This window comes from Salmo salar, chromosome ssa07 (genome assembly GCF_905237065.1).
Source record: "Salmo salar chromosome ssa07, Ssal_v3.1, whole genome shotgun sequence".
In the NCBI taxonomy this organism is placed as follows: Eukaryota; Metazoa; Chordata; class Actinopteri; order Salmoniformes; family Salmonidae; genus Salmo; species Salmo salar.
The window spans coordinates 64663532-64683275 of record NC_059448.1 but is presented as its reverse complement, the minus strand read 5'-3'; positions in this window follow the sequence as shown (position 1 = coordinate 64683275).

Genomic DNA, 19744 nt, shown 5'->3' with positions numbered 1-19744 from the left:
AGCAGAGACACTGATGCTCCCTTTAGAGCTGAGCAGAGACACTGATGCTCCCTTTAGAGCTGAGCAGAGACACACTGATGCTCCCTTTAGAGCTGAGCAGAGACACACTGATGCTCCCTTTAGAGCTGAGCAGAGACACTGATGCTCCCTTTAGAGCTGAGCAGAGACACTGATGCTCCCTTTAGAGCTGAGCAGAGACACTGATGCTCCCTTTAGAGCTGAGCAGAGACACTGATGCTCCCTTTAGAGCTGAGCAGAGACACACACATGTGCGCGCACACAGGCACAAACACACACTCACACACATTTGACAAAACACAGAGCTACAGCTGGAGATGGGGGGAGAGAGAGACAGAGAGAGAGACACGGAGAGAGAGAGAGAGAGACAGAGAGAGGTAGATCTTCTGCACAGATTCAATAAAATAAAATAAAACCATAATAATGATTTTCCTAATAAGGTCCAGTTGCCAGGACAACAAATACAAATTCCATCTAGACAACGAAGGGCTTCTACGCCATCAAAAGGAACATAACATTTGACATACCAATTAGGATCTGGCTAAAAATACCTGAATCAGTTATAGAACCCATTGCCCTTTATGGTTGTGAGGTCTGGGGTCCGCTCACCAACCAAGAATTCACTAAATGAGACAAACACCAAATTGAGACTCTGCATGTAGAATTCTGCTAAAATATCCTCAGTGTACAGCATAGAACACCAAATAATGCGTGCAGAGCCCCAGGACAGCAACACAATTAGACCCAACCAAATCATAAGAAAACAAAAGATAATTACTTGATACATTGGAAAGAATTAACAAAACAACAGACCAAACTAGAATGCTATTTGTCCCTAAACAGAGAGTACACAGTGGCAGAATACCTGACCACTGTGACTGACCCAAACTTAAGGACAGCTTTGACTATGTACAGACTCTGTGAGCATAGCCTTGCTATTGAGAAAGGCCGCCGTAGGCAGACCTGGCTCTCAAGAGAAGACAGGCTATGTGCACACTGCCCACAAAATGAGGTGGAAACTGAGCTGCACTTCCTAACCTCCTGCCAAATGTATGACCATATTAGAGACACATATTTCCCTCAGATTACACAGACTCAAAGAATTAGAAAACAAACTCAGTTTTGATAAACTCCCATATCTACTGGGTGAAATACCACAGTGTGACATCACAGCAGCAAGATTTGTGACCTGTTTCCACAAGAAAAGGTCAACCAGTGAAGAACAAACACCATTATAAATACAACCCAAATTTATGTTTATTTATTTTCCCTTTTGAACTTTAACCATTTACACATCGTTACAACACTGTATATATACATAATATGACATTTGTAATGTCTTTATTCTTTTGGAACTTCTGTGAGTGTAATGTTTACTGTTCATTTTTATTGTTTATTTCACTTGTGTATATTAGTTACTTCACTTGCTTTGGTAATGTTAACATATGTTTCCCATGCCAATAAAGCCCCTTGAATGTGTGAGAGAGAGAGAGAGAGAGAGAGAGAGAGAGAGAGAGAGAGAGAGAGAGAGAGAGAGAGAGAGAGAGAGAGAGAGAGAGAGAGAACAGAGTAGGGAGATGGACAGAGAGAGAACAGAGAAGGGAGATGGACAGAGAGAGAACAGAGAAGGGAGATGAACACAGAGAGAGAGAACAGAGAAGGGAGATGGACATAGAGAGAGAACAGAGAAGGGAGATGGACATAGAGAGAACAGAGTAGGGAGATGGACATAGAGAGAACAGAGAAGGGAGATGGACATAGAGAGAGAACAGAGAAGGGAGATGGACAGAGAGAGAGAACAGAGAAGGGAGATGAACACAGAGAGAGAGAACAGAGAAGGGAGATGGACATAGAGAGAGAACAGAGAAGGGAGATGGACATAGAGAGAACAGAGTAGGGAGATGGACATAGAGAGAACAGAGAAGGGAGATGGACATAGAGAGAGAACAGAGAAGGGAGATGGACAGAGAGAGAACAGAGAAGGGAGATGGACAGAGAGAGAACAGAGAAGGGAGATGGACATAGAGAGAACAGAGAAGGGAGATGGACAGAGAGAGAACAGAGAAGGGAGATGGACATAGAGAGAACAGAGAAGGGAGATGAACAGAGAGAGAACAGAGAAGGGAGATGGACATAGAGAGAGAACAGAGAAGGGAGATGGACAGAGAGAGAACAGAGAAGGGAGATGGACATAGAGAGAGAACAGAGAAGGGAGATGGACAGAGAGAGAACAGAGAAGGGAGATGGACAGAGAGAGAACAGAGAAGGGAGATAGACAGAGAGAGAACAGAGAAGGGAGATGGACATAGAGAGAGAACAGAGTAGGGAGATGGACATAGAGAGAGAACAGAGAAGGGAGATGGACATAGAGAGAACAGAGTAGAGAGATGGACATAGAGAGAGAACAGAGAAGGGAGATGGACATAGAGAGAGAACAGAGAAGGGAGATGGACAGAGAGAGAACAGAGAAGGGAGATGGACATAGAGAGAGAACAGAGTAGGGAGATGGACATAGAGAGAGAACAGAGAAGGGAGATGGACATAGAGAGAGAACAGAGAAGGGAGATGGACAGAGAGAGAACAGAGAAGGGAGATGGACATAGAGAGAGAACAGAGAAGGGAGATGGACATAGAGAGAACAGAGAAGGGAGATGGACAGAGAGAGAACAGAGAAGGGAGATGGACAGAGAGAGAACAGAGAAGGGAGATGGACAGAGAGAGAACAGAGAAGGGAGATGGACAGAGAGAGCGAGAACAGAGTAGAGAGATGGACAGAGAGAGAGAACAGAGAGGGGATACGGACAGAGAGAGAGAGAACAGAGTAGAGAGATGGACATAGAGAGAACAGAGAAGGGAGATGGACATAGAGAGAACAGAGAAGGGAGATGGACAGAGAGAGAACAGAGAAGGGAGATGAACAGAGAGAGAACAGAGAAGGGAGATGGACATAGAGAGAGAACAGAGAAGGGAGATGGACATAGAGAGAGAACAGAGAAGGGAGATGGACAGAGAGAACAGAGAAGGGAGATGGACATAGAGAGAGAACAGAGAAGGGAGATGGACATAGAGAGAGAACAGAGAAGGGAGATGGACATAGAGAGAACAGAGAAGGGAGATGGACAGAGAGAGAACAGAGAAGGCAGATGGACATAGAGAGAGAACAGAGAAGGGAGATGGACAGAGAGAGAACAGAGAAGGGAGATGGACATAGAGAGAGAACAGAGAAGGGAGATGGACATAGAGAGAGAACAGAGAAGGGAGATGGACAGAGAGAGAACAGAGAAGGGAGATGGACAGAGAGAGAACAGAGAAGGGAGATGGACATAGAGAGAGAACAGAGAAGGGAGATGGACATAGAGAGAGAACAGAGAAGGGAGATGGCCAGAGAGAGAACAGAGAAGGGAGATGGACATAGAGAGAGAACAGAGTAGAGAGATGGACAGAGAGAGAACAGAGAGGGGAGATGGACAGAGAGAGAGAACAGAGTAGAGAGATGGACAGAGAGAGAGAACAGAGTAGGGAGATGGACAGAGAGAGAACAGAGAAGGGAGATGGACATAGAGAGAACAGAGAAGGGAGATGGACATAGAGATGTAATCAGAGCTGATAGGAGGAACGGTACACAGATATATAGATAGAGAGTATCAGGAGGAGAGGAGTGAAGGAGTGACAGATGTACAGACAGAAACAGGTAGTTAAGACAAGATCTAAAAGGACAAAGGAAACAAGAGAAACAGTGAAGGAAACAGACTGAATGAGACTTGGACAGGATAGAGAGACAGTGAAGAAAACAGACTGAATGAGACTTGGACAGGATAGAGAGACAGTGAAGGAAACAGACTGAATGAGACGTGGACAGGATAGAGAGACAGTGAAGAAAACAGACTGAATGAGACGTCGACAGGATAGAGAGACAGTGAAGGAAACAGACTGAATGAGACTTGGACAGGATAGAGAGACAGTGAAGAAAACAGACTGAATGAGACTTGGAAAGGATAGAGAGACAGTGAAGAAAACAGACTGAATGAGACTTGGACAGGATAGAGAGACAGTGAAGGAAACAGACTGAATGAGACTTGGACAGGATAGAGAGACAGTGAAGGAAACAGACTGAATGAGACTTGGACAGGATAGAGAGACAGTGAAGAAAACAGACTGAATGAGACTTGGACAGGATAGAGAGACAGTGAAGAAAACAGACTGAATGAGACGTCGACAGGATAGAGAGACAGTGAAGGAAACAGACTGAATGAGACTTGGACAGGATAGAGAGACAGTGAAGGAAACAGACTGAATGAGACTTGGACAGGATAGAGAGACAGTGAAGAAAACAGACTGAATGAGACGTCGACAGGATAGAGAGACAGTGAAGGAAACAGACTGAATGAGACTTGGACAGGATAGAGAGACAGTGAAGGAAACAGACTGAATGAGACTTGGACAGGATAGAGAGACAGTGAAGGAAACAGACTGAATGAGACTTGGACAGGATAGAGAGACAGTGAAGGAAACAGACTGAATGAGACTTGGACAGGATAGAGAGACAGTGAAGGAAACAGACTGAATGAGACTTGGACAGGATAGAGAGACAGTGAAGGAAACAGACTGAATGAGACTTGGACAGGATAGAGAAACAGTGAAGGAAACAGACTGAATGAGACTTGGACAGGATAGAGAGACAGTGAAGGAAACAGACTGAATGAGACGTCGACAGGATAGAGAGACAGTGAAGGAAACAGACTGAATGAGACTTGGACAGGATAGAGAGACAGTGAAGGAAACAGACTGAATGAGACTTGGACAGGATAGAGAGACAGTGAAGGAAACAGACTGAATGAGACTTGGACAGGATAGAGAGACAGTGAAGGAAACAGACTGAATGAGACTTGGACAGGATAGAGAGACAGTGAAGAAAACAGACTGAATGAGACTTGGACAGGATAGAGAGACAGTGAAGAAAACAGACTGAATGAGACGTGGACAGGATAGAGAGACAGTGAAGAAAACAGACTGAATGAGACTTGGACAGGATAGAGAGACAGTGAAGGAAACAGACTGAATGAGACTTGGACAGGATAGAGAGACAGTGAAGGAAACAGACTGAATGAGACTTGGACAGGATAGAGAGACAGTGAAGAAAACAGACTGAATGAGACTTGGACAGGATAGAGAGACAGTGAAGAAAACAGACTGAATGAGACTTGGACAGGATAGAGAGACAGTGAAGGAAACAGACTGAATGAGACTTGGACAGGATAGAGAGACAGTGAAGGAAACAGACTGAATGAGACTTGGACAGGATAGAGAGACAGTGAAGAAAACAGACTGAATGAGACTTGGACAGGATAGAGAGACAGTGAAGAAAACAGACTGAATGAGACGTCGACAGGATAGAGAGACAGTGAAGGAAACAGACTGAATGAGACTTGGACAGGATAGAGAGACAGTGAAGGAAACAGACTGAATGAGACTTGGACAGGATAGAGAGACAGTGAAGGAAACAGACTGAATGAGACTTGGACAGGATAGAGAGACAGTGAAGGAAACAGACTGAATGAGACTTGGACAGGATAGAGAGACAGTGAAGGAAACAGACTGAATGAGACTTGGACAGGATAGAGAGACAGTGAAGGAAACAGACTGAATGAGACTTGGACAGGATAGAGAGACAGTGAAGGAAACAGACTGAATGAGACTTGGACAGGATAGAGAGACAGTGAAGAAAACAGACTGAATGAGACGTCGACAGGATAGAGAGACAGTGAAGGAAACAGACTGAATGAGACTTGGACAGGATAGAGAGACAGTGAAGGAAACAGACTGAATGAGACTTGGACAGGATAGAGAGACAGTGAAGAAAACAGACTGAATGAGACTTGGACAGGATAGAGAGACAGTGAAGGAAACAGACTGAATGAGACTTGGACAGGATAGAGAGACAGTGAAGAAAACAGACTGAATGAGACTTGGACAGGATAGAGAGACAGTGAAGGAAACAGACTGAATGAGACTTGGACAGGATAGAGAGACAGTGAAGAAAACAGACTGAATGAGACTTGGACAGGATAGAGAGACAGTGAAGAAAACAGACTGAATGAGACTTGGACAGGATAGAGAGACAGTGAAGGAAACAGACTGAATGAGACTTTGACAGGATAGAGAGACAGTGAAGGAAACAGACTGAATGAGACGTGGACAGGATAGAGAGACAGTGAAGGAAACAGACTGAATGAGACTTTGACAGGATAGAGAGACAGTGAAGGAAACAGACTGAATGAGACTTGGACAGGATAGAGAGACAGTGAAGGAAACAGACTGAATGAGACTTGGACAGGATAGAGAGACAGTGAAGGAAACAGACTGAATGAGACTTGGACAGGATAGAGAAACAGTGAAGGAAACAGACTGAATGAGACTTGGACAGGATAGAGAAACAGTGAAGGAAACAGACTGAATGAGACTTTGACAGGATAGAGAGACAGTGAAAGAAACAGACTGAATGAGACGTCGACAGGATAGAGAGACAGTGAAGGAAACAGACTGAATGAGACTTGGACAGGATAGAGAGACAGTGAAGAAAACAGACTGAATGAGACTTGGACAGGATAGAGAGACAGTGAAGGAAACAGACTGAATGAGACTTGGACAGGATAGAGAGACAGTGAAGAAAACAGACTGAATGAGACTTGGACAGGATAGAGAGACAGTGAAGAAAACAGACTGAATGAGACGTGGACAGGATAGAGAGACAGTGAAGAAAACAGACTGAATGAGACGTCGACAGGATAGAGAGACAGTGAAGGAAACAGACTGAATGAGACTTGGACAGGATAGAGAGACAGTGAAGGAAACAGACTGAATGAGACTTGGACAGGATAGAGAGACAGTGAAGGAAACAGACTGAATGAGACTTGGACAGGATAGAGAGACAGTGAAGAAAACAGACTGAATGAGACGTCGACAGGATAGAGAGACAGTGAAGGAAACAGACTGAATGAGACTTGGACAGGATAGAGAGACAGTGAAGAAAACAGACTGAATGAGACTTGGACAGGATAGAGAGATAGACAGTTGTAGAAGAGGTGCCACAGCTCCCATACAGTGAGGGGAAAAAGTATTTGATCCCCTGCTGATTTTGTACGTTTGCCCACTGACAAAGAAATGATCAGTCTATAATTTTAATGGTAGATTTATTTGAACAGTGAGAGACAGAATAACAACAAAAAAATACAGAAAAACGCATGTCAAAAATGTTATAAAAGGATTTGCATTTTAATGAGGGAAATAAGTATTTGACCCCTCTGCAAAATATGACTTAGTACTTGGTGGCAAAACCCTTGTTGGCAATCACAGAGGTCAGACGTTTCTTGTAGTTGGCCACCAGGTTTGCACACATCTCAGGAGGGATTTTGTCCCACTCCTCTTTGCAGATCTTCTCCAAGTCATTATGGTTTCGAGGCTGACGTTTGGCAACTCGAACCTTCAGCTCCCTCCACAGATTTTCTATGGGATTAAGGTCTGGAGACTGGCTAGGCCACTCCTGAACCTTAATGTGCTTCTTCTTTAGCCACTCCTTTGTTGCCTTGGCCGTGTGTTTTGGGTCATTGTCATGCTGGAATACCCATCCACGACCCATTTTCAATGCTCTGGCTGAGGGAAGGAGGTTCTCACCCAAGATTTGACGGTACATGGCCCCGTCCATCGTCCCTTTGATGCGGTGAAGTTGTCCTGTCCCCTTAGCAGAAAAACACCCCCAAAGCATAATGTTTCCACCTCCATGTTTGACGGTGGGGATGGTGTTCTTGGGGTCATAGGCAGCATTCCGTCTCCTCCAAACACGGTGAGTTGAGTTGATGCCAAAGAGTTCCATTTTGGTCTCATCTGACCACAACACTTTCACCAGTTGTCCTCTGAGTCATTCAGATGTTCATTGGCAAACTTCAGACGGGCATGTATATGTATTCTTGAGCAGGGGGACCTTGCGGGCGCTGCAGGATTTAAGTCCTTCACGGCGTAGTGTGTTACCAATTGTTTTCTTGGTGACTATGGTCCCAGCTGCCTTGAGATCATTGACAAGATCCTCCCGTGTAGTTCTGGGCTGATTCCTCACCGTTCTCATGATCATTGCAACTCCACGAGGTGAGGTCTTGCATGGAGCCCCAGGCCGAGGGATATTGACAGTTCTTTTGTGTTTCTTCCATTTGCGAATAATCGCACCAAATGTTGTCACCTTCTCACCAAGCTGCTTGGCGATGGTCTTGTAGCCCATTCCAGCCTTGTGTAGGTCTACAATCTAGTCCCTGATATCCTTGGAGAGCTCTTTGGTCTTGGCCATGGTGGAGAGTTTGGAATCTGATTGATTGATTGCTTCTGTGGACAGGTGTCTTTTATACAGGTAACAAGTTGAGATTAGGAGCACTCCCTTTAAGAGTGTGCTCCTAATCTCAGCTCGTTACCTGTATAAAAGACACCTGGGAGCCAGAAATATTCCTGATTGAGAGGGGGTCAAATACTTATTTCCCTCATTAAAATGCAAATCAATTTATAACATTTTTGACATGCGTTTTTCTGGATATTTTTGTTGTTATTCTGTCTCTCACTGTTCAAATAAACCTACCATTAAAATTATAGACTGATCCTTTCTTTATCAGTGGGCAAATGTACAAAATCAGCAGGGGATCAAATACTTTTTTCCCCCACTGTAGCTTCTAAATGGCCAGCCCAGGCATGTCTGTCTGTCCACACATCTGGTTGCTCACAGGGCCAGTTTGGGGAAAGGTGGGGCAAGGCAGAGACAGGAGAGGGGTTGACTAGTAGGCTTGACAGTGCTTGGAAAGGTTGGCTGGGTTCAGCAGAGCAGGACTGGTCTGTGGCTGGGGTTGACTAGCAGGCTTGGTGAGGTAGAGTACACCCGGGACAGGACAGGCTTGGTGAGGTAGACTACACCCGGGACAGGCTGGGTGAGGTAGAGTACACCCGGGACAGGACAGGCTTGGTGAGGTAGAGTATACCCGGGACAGGCTTGGTGAGGTAGAGTACACCCGGGACAGGCTTGGTGAGGTAGAGTACACCCGGGACAGGACAGGCTTGGTGAGGTAGAGTACACCCGGGACAGGCTTGGTGAGGTAGAGTACACCCGGGACAGGGCAGGCTGGGTGAGATAGAGTACACCCGGGACAGGGCAGGCTTGGTGAGGTAGAGTACACCCGGACAGGGCAGGCTTGGTGAGGTAGAGTACACCCGGGACAGGGCAGGCTTGGCTGGGGGAGAGCAGAGCTTGGGCAGGGCAGGTTGGGGTTAGGCAGGGTGGAGCAGGCTTGGCTGGGGGAGAACAGAGCTTGGGCAGGGCAGGTTGGGGTTAGGCAGGGTGGAGCAGGCTTGGCTGGGGGAGAACAGAGCTTGGGCAGGGCAGGTTGGGGTCAGGCAGGGTGGAGCAGGCTTGGCTGGGGCTGTATCCTCTGTGTATTGTCTGGTTAATCCTCAGCCCTTGGCCCTGGCCTGGGGTAGAGAGGTGTAGGGGGGGACAGAAGGGGTAGGAGAGGAAGAGACAGGCCTGAACAGCTGGCGTTGGGGAAGTCAGGGACCGGATCATTGTGTGTGGTTGTGTGTATGTAAGTGGAGTGTGTATGTGTGTATTTGAGAAGAGTGTGTATTTGAGAAGAGTGTGTATTTGAGAGGAGTGTGTATGTGAGGAGTGTGTGTGAGATTGACAGGGAGTCTGGCGAAGCTGTGACTGTCTAAGGACCCCCCCCTCCCCAAACACACACACACACACACACACACACACACACACACACACACACACACACACACACACACACACACACACACACACACACACACACACACACACACACACACACACACACACACACACACACAGACCAGGCATCCTCAGCTGTCCCTGCGGTTTTAAAAGCCTGGGCATAATATGAACAGAGTTTTCTTCACTGGGGGAGTAGAGTGTGTGTTGTGTTCAGTATTTCAAATCATTTCAAATAGTATATGAACCCAGTCTGACCCCTCTCTGAGCTGGGTACCAGGTCTGCCCTGCAGGGCCCCAGTCTGACCCCTCTCTGAGCTGGGTACCAGGTCTGCCCTGCAGGGCCCCAGTCTGACCCCTCTCTGAGCTGGGTACCAGGTCTACCCTGCAGGGCTCCAGTCTGACCCCTCTCTGAGCTGGGTACCAGGTCTGCCCTGCAGGGCCCCAGTCTGACCCCTCTCTGAGCTGGGTACCAGGTCTGCCCTGCAGGGCCCCAGTCTGACCCCTCTCTGAGCTGGGTACCAGGTCTACCCTGCAGGGCTCCAGTCTGACCCCTCTCTGAGCTGGGTACCAGGTCTGCCCTGCAGGGCCCCAGTCTGACCCCTCTCTGAGCTGGGTACCAGGTCTACCCTGCAGGGCTCTAGTCTGACCCCTCTCTGAGCTGGGTACCAGGTCTGACCCCTCTCTGAGCTGGGTATCAGGTCTGACCCCTCTCTGAGCTGGGTACCAGGTCTGCCCTGCAGGGCCCCAGTCTGACCCCTCTCTGAGCTGGGTACCAGGTCTGCCCTGCAGGGCTCCAGTCTGACCCCTCTCTGAGCTGGGTACCAGGTCTGCCCTGCAGGGCCCCAGTCTGACCCCTCTCTGAGCTGGGTACCAGGTCTGCCCTGCAGGGCTCCAGTCTGACCCCTCTCTGAGCTGGGTACCAGGTCTGCCCTGCAGGGCTCCAGTCTGACCCCTCTCTGAGCTGGGTACCAGGTCTGGCCCTGCAGGGCTGGGGAGGGAGGAGGGAGGAGGGGCTAGGGGGGAGGACAGGGAGGGAGGAGGGGCTAGGGGAGAGGACAGGGAGGGAGGAGGGGCTAGGGGAGAGGACAGGGAGGGAGGAGGGGCTAGGGGGGAGGACAGGGAGGGAGGAGGGGCTAGGGGGGAGGACAGGGAGGGAGGAGGGGCTAGGGGGGAGGACAGGGGAGGGAGGAGGGGCTAGGGGGGAGGACAGGGAGGGAGGAGGGGCTTGGGGAAGGACAGGGAGGGGGGAGGACAGGGAGGGAGGAGAGGCTAGGGGGGAGGATATGGGGAGGGAGGAGGGGCTAGGGGGGAGGAGATGGGGAGGGAGGAGGGGCTAGGGGGGAGGACAGGGAGGGAGGAGGGGCTAGGGGGGGAGGACAGGGAGGGAGGAGAGGCTAGGGGGGAGGATGTGGGGAGGGAGGAGGGGCTAGGGGGGAGGAGATGGGGAGGGAGGAGGGGCTAGGGGGGAGGACAGGGAGGGAGGAGGGGCTAGGGGGGAGGACAGGGAGGGAGGAGAGGCTAGGGGGGAGGACAGGGAGGGAGGAGAGGCTAGGGGGGAGGATATGGGGAGGGAGGAGGGGGCTAGGGGGGAGGACAGGGAGGGAGGAGAGGCTAGGGGGGAGGATATGGGGAGGGAGGAGGGGCTAGGGGGGAGGACAGGGAGGGAGGAGAGGCTAGGGGGGAGGACAGGGAGGGAGGAGAGGCTAGGGGGGAGGATATGGGGAGGGAGGAGGGGCTAGGGGGGAGGACAGGGAGGGAGGAGAGGCTAGGGGGAGGATATGGGGAGGGAGGAGAGGCTAGGGGGGAGGACAGGGAGGGAGGAGAGGCTAGGGGGAGGATATGGGGAGGGAGGAGGGGCTAGGGGGGAGGACAGGGAGGGAATTGTTATCCTTTCAGATACCTGAGCATCCAGCCAGCGGAGGGGAGAGAGGGAATACACATCTTTACTCTTTTGGAGTGTAATATTTACTGTACATTTTTTATTGTTTATTTCACTTTAGTTTATTATCTATTTCACTTACTTTGGCAATGTTAACCTATGTTTCCCATGCCAATAAAGCCCTTAAATGTAAATTGAATTTAGTTGAATTGAAAATGAATTGAAGTGAAAGAGAAGAGCGGAGAGAAAAGTGACAGGAGCTGAAAGAAGGGAGAGAGGAAAAGGAGGGGAAAGAGAATGAGAAAAGATTGTAAAGTCAGGGTGTTGTTAAAGAGAAGTTAAACAGAGATCCATAAGGGTAGAACTATCTGCAATATAAAATGCTGATACTACGGTCGTCAGAACAGAGTGAGGAAGTGCAGATCTCAGAGCTGAGGCCGGATGTGAGCCTCGTTAAGGCAGGGGGCTGTGCAGCTGGTGGTTTGGCTGCAGGCTAGCAGTGTGTGTGTGTGTGTGTGTGTGTGTGTGTGTGTGTGTGTGTTGTGTGTGTGTGTGTGTGTGTGTGTGTGTGTGTGTGTGTGTGTGTGTGTGTGTGTGTGTGTGTGTGTGTGTGTGTGTGTGTGTGTGTGTGTGTGTACATTAAGTGGTAGGGCACAGCACTTCCCACCCAGCCCCAGGAATATCCAGATTACAGCAGAGCAGAGCTAGACTGACGGCCTATAGTTTCTCTCTGTCTCTCTCTCTCTCTCTCTCTCTCTCTCTCTCTCTCTCTCACCCAATCAGCTTATCTCCCCTCTCTCTCTCTCTCTCTCTCTCTCTCTCTCTCTCTCTCTCTCTCTCTCTCTCTCTCTCACCCAATCAGCTTATCTCCCTCTCTCTCTCTCTCTCTCTCTCTCTCTCTCTCTCTCTCTCTCTCTCTCTCTCTCTCTCTCCTCTCTCTCTCTCTCTGTCCCTTGCTTCTCTCTGATTCCCTCTTCTCTCTCTTTCTGTCTGTCTTTCTATCGCCCACTCAGCTATTCTCTCTCTTTCTGTCTCTCTTTCTATCGCCCACTCAGCTCTTCTCTCAAATTCAAATTCAAATTCAAGCTGCTTTATTGGCATGAAAAACATTGTGTCAATATTGCCAAAGCAGCAATGTATACAATATACATTGTAATACAATTATAAACAATAACAAATAATAATATAAAATGGTAGTAAACAATAACACAAAAATAATAACAATAAAATGGTAACAGTCAATAGTAGAATGTAATGTAATAAATATAAAAATCTAAATATGGAAAATGAATCTATAACTAACTTATAACTAAATAACGGTCATCTTCACCATTACATCAGTACTACAACTACTGTCATCATTACCACTACTACCACCACCACCATCACTAAACTATTATCATTACCATTACTACCCATACCACTACTACTACTACCACCACCATCACTAAACTGCTATCATTACCATTACTACCCATACCACTACTACTACTACCACCACCATCACTAAACTGCTATCATTACCATTACTACCCATACCACTACTACTACTACTACCACTACTACTACCACCATCACTAAACTGTTATCATTACCATTACTACCCATACCACTACTACTACTACTACTACTACCATCACTAAACTGTTATCATTACCATTACTACCCATACCACTACTACTACTACTACTACTACCATCACTAAACTGTTATCATTACCATTACTACCCATACCACTACCACTACTACTACCACCACCATCACTAAACTGTTATCATTACCACTACTACTACCACTACCACTACTACCACCACCACCACTAAACTATTATCATTACCATTACTACCCATACCACTACTACTACTACCACTACTACCACCACTAAACTGCTATCATTACCATTACTACCCATACCACTACTACTACCACCACCACCATCACTAAACTGTTATCATTACCATTACTACCCATACCACTACTACTACTACCACCACCATCACTAAACTGTTATCATTACCATTACCACCCATACCACTACTACTACTACCACCATCACTAAACTGCTATCATTACCATTACCACCCATACCACTACTACCACTACTACTACTACCATCACTAAACTGTTATCATTACCATTACTACCCATACCACTACTACTACTACCACCACCATCACTAAACTGCTATCATTACCATTACTACCCATACCACTACTACCACTACCACTACTACCACCACTAAACTGTTATCATTACCATTACTACCCATACCACTACTACCACTACTACCACCACTAAACTGTTATCATTACCATTACTACCCATACCACTACTACTACTACTACCATCACTAAACTGCTATCATTACCATTACTACCCATACCACTACTACTACTACCACCATCACTAAACTGCTATCATTACCATTACTACCCATACCACTACTACTACCACCACCATCACTAAACTGTTATCATTACCATTACTACCCATACCACTACTACTACTACCACCATCACTAAACTGTTATCATTACCATTACTACCCATACCACTACTACTACCACCACTACCATCACTAAACTGTTATCATTACCATTACTACCCATACCACTACTACTACCACCACTACCATCACTAAACTGTTATCATTACCATTACTACCCATACCACTACTACTACTACCACCACCATCACTAAACTGTTATCATTACCATTACTACCCATACCACTACTACTACTACCACTACCATCACTAAACTGCTATCATTACCATTACTACCCATACCACTACTACTACTACCACCACCACTAAACTGTTATCATTACCATTACTACCCATACCACTACTACTACTACTACTACTACCATCACTAAACTGCTATCATTACCATTACTACCCATACCACTACTACCACTACTACTACTACCATCACTAAACTGCTATCATTACCATTACTACCCATACCACTACTACTACTACTACCATCACTAAACTGCTATCATTACCATTACTACCCATACCACTACTACTACCACCACCATCACTAAACTGTTATCATTACCATTACTACCCATACCACTACTACTACTACCACTACCATCACTAAACTGCTATCATTACCATTACTACCCATACCACTACTACTACTACTACCATCACTAAACTGTTATCATTACCATTACTACCCATACCACTACTACTACTACCACCACCATCACTAAACTGTTATCATTACCATTACTACCCATACCACTACTACTACCCCGCTACTACCACCACCACTAAACTGTTATCATTACCATTACTACCCATACCAGTACTACTACTACTACCACTACTACTACCACCATCACTAAACTGTTATCATTACCATTACTACCCATACCAGTACTACTACTACTACCACTACTACTACCACCATCACTAAACTGCTATCATTACCATTACTACCCATACCACTACTACTACCACCACCACCACTAAACTGTTATCATTACCATTACTACCCATACCACTACTACTACTACTACCACTACTACTACCACCACCATCACTAAACTGTTATCATTACCATTACTACCCATACCACTACTACTACTATCACCATCACTAAACTGCTATCATTACCATTACTACCCATACCACTACTACTACTACCACCACCATCACTAAACTGCTATCATTACCATTACTACCCATACCACTACTATTTGGAATGATAAACAACAATAATAATAGTAATAACAATAATAGTAATAATAGTAAGTGGTTACTATGCAGATGTTATTATTCAGTGTCTCTCAGGCTGTGGCAGGAAAATACATATTTGGCTGCAAGAGGAGCCATTGCTCCTTCGCCCATGAGTATTTTTAATTTTTCTTCTGGGTTTAATAAGTTCAAATTTGGAATAAATGTAGTCATTTCTGTAAATAATGAATCTCTTAGTGAGGAATATTTCTGACAGTAAAGGAGAAAGTGCATCTCTGTCTCTACCTCTCCTGTCGTGCAGTGACCACATACACGCTCCTCTTTGGGTAGCCATGTCTTTTTATGTCTGCTGGTTTCTATTGCCAATCGGTGGTCACTCAGCCTGTACTTGGAAAGGATCTGTCTCTGCTTCGTATCTCTGACAGAGTAGAGATAATCAGCCAATTCATATTCTCTGTTTAGGGTCAGATAGCAATTTAGTCGGCTTTGGGATTTTGTTTAGTTTTTCCAATGTTGTAAATATGAGTCCTTTGATTGGTTCATGATTTTGTTTATTGTAATTCTTTCTTTTGAAGCAGTGCTGGTGTCAGCTTGGTTGGTGAGGTCCAACACCAGCTGACTGAGAGGGCTCGTTTCTGGGCTCAGCTCCTGGATTTGAAGTGTTTCTCTCTCTCTCTCTCTCTCTCTCTCTCTCTGTGTCTGTTTGGTGTTCCTCTGTTGACAGTCTGTGTGTGATGCAGCAGCCGTGACTGTAAGAAGATCTGTTGCAAGGATTGGTTTCAGCAGTGTGTGTGTGTGTGTGTGTGTGTGTGTGTGTGTGTGTGTGTGTGTGTGTGTGTGTGTGTGTGTGTGTGTGTGTGTGTGTGTGTGTGTGTGTGTGTGTGTGTGTGTGTGTGTGTGTGTGTGTGTGTGTGTGTGTGTGTGTGTTTTGTGGGGGGTGGACACTAACCACTTTACTGTTAATACATACTGTTAATACATACTGTCTATCTTTCATCCCGCTCTCTCTCTCTCTCTCTCTCTCTCTCCATATACAGTTGAAGTCGGAAGTTTACATACACCTTAGCCAAATACATTTCAACTCAGAGAATGATTTATTTGAGCTTTTATTTCTTTCATCAGATTCCCAGTAGGTCAGAAGTTTACATACACTCAATTAGTATTTCGTAGCATTGCCTTTAAATTGTTTAACTTCGGTCAAATGTTTCGGGTAGCCTTCCACAAGCTTCCCACATTAAGTTGGGTGAATTTTGTTCCATTCCTCCTGACAGAGCTGGTGTAACTGAGTCAGGTTTGTAGGCCTCCTTGCTCGCACACGCTTTTTCATTTCTGCCCACACATTTTCTATAGGATTGAGGTCAGGGCTTTGTGATGGCCACTCCAATACCTTGACTTTGTTATCTTTAAGCCATTTTGCTACAACTTTGTAAGTATGCTTGGAGTCATTGTCCATTTGGAAGACCCATTTGCGACCAAGCTTTAACTTCCTGACTGATGTCTTGAGATGTTACTTCAATATATCCACACAATTTTCCTCCCTCATGATGCCATCTATTTTGTGAAGTGCACCAGTCCCTCCTGCAGCAAAGCACGCCCACAACATGATGCTGCCACCCAGTGCTTCACAGTTGGGATGGTGTTCTTCGGCTTGCAAGCCTCCCCGTTTGTCCTCCAAACATAACGATGGTCATTATGGCCAAACAGTTTCATCAGACCAGAGGACATTTCTCCAAAACGATCTTTGTCTCCATGTGCAGTTGCAAACCGTAGTCTGGCTTTTTTTATGGCGTTTTTGTAGCAGTGGCTTCTTCACTGCTGAGCGGCCTTTCAGGTTATGTCGATATAGAACTAGTTTTACTGTGGATATAGATACTTTTGTACCTGTTTCCTCCAGCATCTTCACAAGTTCCTTTGCTGTTGTTCTGGGATTGATTTGCACTTTTCGCACCAAAGTACGTTCATCTCTAGGAGACAGAACGCGTCTCCTTCCTGAGCCGTATGATGGCTGCGCGGTCCCATGGTGTTTATACTTGCGTTCTACTGTTTGTACAGATGAACGTGGTACCTTCAGGCGTTTGGAAATTGCTCCCAAGGATGAACCAGACTTGTGGAGGTCTACAATTTTTTTTTCTGAGGTCTTGGCTGATTTCTTTTGATTTTCCCATGATGTCAAGCAAAGAGGCACTGGGTTTGAAGGTAGTCCTTGAAATATATCCACAGGTACACCTCCAATTGACAAAAATTATGTCAATTAGCCTATCAGAATTTTCCAAGCTGTTGAAAGGCACAGTCAACTTAGTGTATGTAAACTTCTGACCCACTGGAATTGTGATACAGTGAATTATAAGTGAAATAATCTGTCTGTAAACAATTGTTGGAATAATTACTTGTGTCATGCACATAAGTAGATGTCTTAACCGACTTGCCAAAACTATAGTTTGTTAACAAGGAATTTGTGGAGTGGTTGAAAAATGAGTTAATGACGCCAACCTCAGTGTATGTAAACTTCCCACTTCAACTGTATGTATATCTGGCTCTCTCACACATCAGTCTCTCCATCTCTCTGTCCTCATCAGTCTCTCCATCTCTCTGTCCTCATCAGTCTCTCCATCTCTCTGTCCTCACCAGTCTCTCCATCTCTCTGTCCTCATCAGTCTCTCCATCTCTCTGTCCTCACCAGTCTCTCCATCTCTCTGTCCTCATCAGTCTCTCCATCTCTCTGTCCTCACCAGTCTCTCCATCTCTCTGTCCTCATCAGTCTCTCCATCTCTCTGTCCTCATCAGTCTCTCCATCTCTCTGTCCTCATCAGTCTCTCCATCTCTCTGTCCTCATCAGTCTCTCCATCTCTCTGTCCTCACCAGTCTCTCCATCTCTCTGTCCTCATCAGTCTCTCCATCTCTCTGTCCTCACCAGTCTCTCCATCTCTCCGTCCTCACCAGTCTCTCCATCTCTCCGTCCTCACCAGTCTCTCCATCTCTCCATCCTCATCAGTCTCTCCATCTCTCCGTCCTCATCAGTCTCTCCATCTCTCTGTCCTCATCAGTCTCTCCATCTCTCCGTCCTCACCAGTCTCTCCATCTCTCCGTCCTCACCAGTCTCTCCATCTCTCCGTCCTCATCAGTCTCTCCATCTCTCTGTCCTCATCAGTCTCTCCATCTCTCCGTCCTCATCAGTCTCTCCATCTCTCTGTCCTCACCAGTCTCTCCATCTCTCCGTCCTCACCAGTCTCTCCATCTCTCCGTCCTCATCAGTCTCTCCATCTCTCTGTCCTCATCAGTCTCTCCATCCTCACCAGTCTCTCCATCTCTCCATCCTCATCAGTCTCTCCATCTCTCTGTCCTCACCAGTCTCTCCATCTCTCCGTCCTCATCAGTCTCTCCATCTCTCTGTCCTCACCAGTCTCTCCATCTCTCCGTCCTCACCAGTCTCTCCATCTCTCCGTCCTCACCAGTCTCTCCATCTCTCTGTCCTCACCAGTCTCTCCATCTCTCTGTCCTCATCAGTCTCTCCATCTCTCTGTCCTCATCAGTCTCTCCATCTCTCTGTCCTCATCAGTCTCTCCATCTCTCTGTCCTCACCAGTCTCTCCATCTCTCTGTCCTCATCAGTCTCTCCATCCTCATCAGTCTCTCCATCTCTCTGTCCTCATCAGTCTCTCCATCTCTCCGTCCTCATCAGTCTCTCCATCTCTCCATCCTCATCAGTCTCTCCATCTCTCTGTCCTCATCAGTCTCTCCATCTCTCTGTCCTCATCAGTCTCTCCATCTCTCCATCCTCACCAAATCCATTTCAGCAGATTCTGATCAGATAAAGGAATGATCACCGTTCAATCATTCAGCTAATTGACTGTATGTGACATTGATCCCAATGCTTCTGGGCCTCTGTTTTTCTAGAAACCTCTTAAAAAGACAACAAAGCATTGATAACTAAAGTAGGATGTTCAAACACTACACATCACTGAAGCTTTATTTCTCTACTGTCTCTCTCTGTCACGATATTCAAGGTAGCAGGAAACGGGTGAGTCAGGTGCAGGAGAATAGAGGTCCGTAGAATATATGTTTAATAAAGTCCAGAGTGAATACAGCGACTAGGCAGGGTGCAATCCACAGACAGGAGGGAGAACAGCTCCAAACTCCAAAATACACGGGGCGCAGCCCGGCAACCCTAAAACCTATCAAATAATGTCACGTACACAAACACATAGAAAAATGATCCAGCCCACTACCATCCACGTAACACAAAACAATCCCGCACAAATCCCAAACAAAAAACGGACAAACTAAATACCCCCCACTAATTACAAACAAGGAACAGGTGCGGACTAAAACAGACATAACCAACAGACACTGAAACATGGATCGGTGGCAGCT